The sequence below is a fragment of the Arachis ipaensis genome, chromosome B05, assembly GCF_000816755.2.
Source record: "Arachis ipaensis cultivar K30076 chromosome B05, Araip1.1, whole genome shotgun sequence".
Lineage (NCBI taxonomy): Eukaryota > Viridiplantae > Streptophyta > Magnoliopsida > Fabales > Fabaceae > Arachis > Arachis ipaensis.
Genome location: NC_029789.2, coordinates 6,748,897 through 6,751,011, shown reverse-complemented (window position 1 = coordinate 6,751,011; position 2,115 = coordinate 6,748,897).

The window sequence follows — 2,115 nt, the reverse complement described above, 5'->3', positions numbered from 1 at the left end:
GTTTATCACATGAAGAGTTTAAATATTATTAATAGTTATTAATTTATATTTTTAAATATTGGAATGTTGAATTTAATTTTATGTATTTTGATTTTATTTATTTAGTTATTAGATTAGATTTTATGTTAATGGATTCATGTTTTCTTTATTTTGATCTAATAAGAGATTATAAATATCATTTAAACTATTGTAGCCGTCGTAAAGTGATTAGAGGAGTGTCAAATCACTCTCTTATTGTATTTGGAAATTGGGTAGAAGGTTAGTGATTTCTTTGGACTCTATTTCTAAACTATGGTATAAACAAAGTAGGTTAAGTAAGTATCTTTCTTATTCCATAAAAAAATTAAATAAAAAATAGAGCGATTATCTTTATATTCAATTTCCACCTATCTCTTTTTTTTTTATTTCAATATATTTTTGTATTTAATTTTAATCCGGTGTTTATTTTTCATATTATTTTATCTATAAACCAATCTAACATGAAGCGCATTAGTATCATGAACTATCAAATAAAGAGTTTAATTTTAATACATTGATAGATATTTTAAAATATACATTTTTACTAATATAACGTTATGTGATTGGATACACGTGTAAAATAATTTTACACTGACAATACATTAAAATTAATTTTTAAATAAATTAATAAAAAATTATAACATTGAATTTGTTGATTCTTCAAAAACCATGATGTTAAACACATTTCATCATTTTGTCAATCTTTTCTCTCATTTGATCTTATAAATTCAGTATTGCAAATTTTCATGCACTTGTTTGCATTTTTTTTGTCTTTTTCAAAATTCCATATAAGTCTATCATAAAATATTTTTCAATGACTTATTCAGCATTTACTTTTCTTTTAAAAACCCATATTTTTATCAATTTAGTATAAAAAAAATTTACGCAAACAATTAATCATGTATTATCACATAAACAAAAATAACTAATTTTCATATTCCTATTTAAAAATTTATCTAGACACATGAATCTAATTAAATAATTATATAAATTTTTTTATCAATAAACTATAACTCAAATGACATAGTCTCTCCATACTCACTTAAAGGTTACAAAAAAAATCATATAAAACTCTTTACACTGTTAATATATTAAAATCAAACTTTATATCTATTGTAAAATTTTTCAAAATTAAACTTACCTATCATATTATTTAAACAAAATAAAATAAAATAGGCGAAGAGGCGAAGTTAAATACGCATGCACTAATATTGTATTGCAGACATATATGTACTCTAAATTGCTCTTTATTCGTCGTCTTCTTTTTTGTTTATTATGTTCCAGTTCCTACCAAACCTGAAATTATCGAGAGAAATATTCAATTATTTTTTACATTATCATTTTTATTAATAAAAAAAGAAGGGAAAAATCCAACATATTTCAACTAGAGATTGATTAACAGCAACTGCATGCATACGGCAGTGAAATATAAAATATATTAAAAATTTATAGTGGTAGGTTCAAAAGCCCACCTGCAAAATTAAAGTTAACACATCTTTCTTTCTCATTATTGCAGGTCCAACTATATGTAGCTACCAAACTTTGATGGACATCATTATAAAATTAAAAGAAGAAGATGAATGACAAAATCCTGTCTTTCCGCATCTCGCTAATCTAAAAAACAAAAGTAAATGTACTGACCGAGGGAAATTTGCACCAATCTTATCCTATAATTAATGAAACCGCAACACTATATATCTATGATTGGTTAGTTAAGCCTGTTATTGTAATTATTTGTGAATGAAAAATTTAGGTGCCAACAATTTTTGTATTTTCTGGTCAGCACTTAACTATCAAAATGAAAGTGAGTGATCTTTTATCATTAGATGTAATCTGATACTATTAAAAATACTATTGATAACTAATTAATGGTTATAAAATACTAAAATTGCTGGCCCTAACATTCCTCATTGTGAATAGAAGTGTTAGGCAAGGTTAGGCTATATGTTGAGTTTCGCCTAATTGCCTACTTGCTAGCAATTAAACATAATCATTATTTAGGCGTGGAAGGTGATTATTCGAGTCAAATTATAGAGTCTTTTAATAAGATAGGTCGTAGATACTTATACGGGTCAGAGAGACAGAGAAAACCATGAA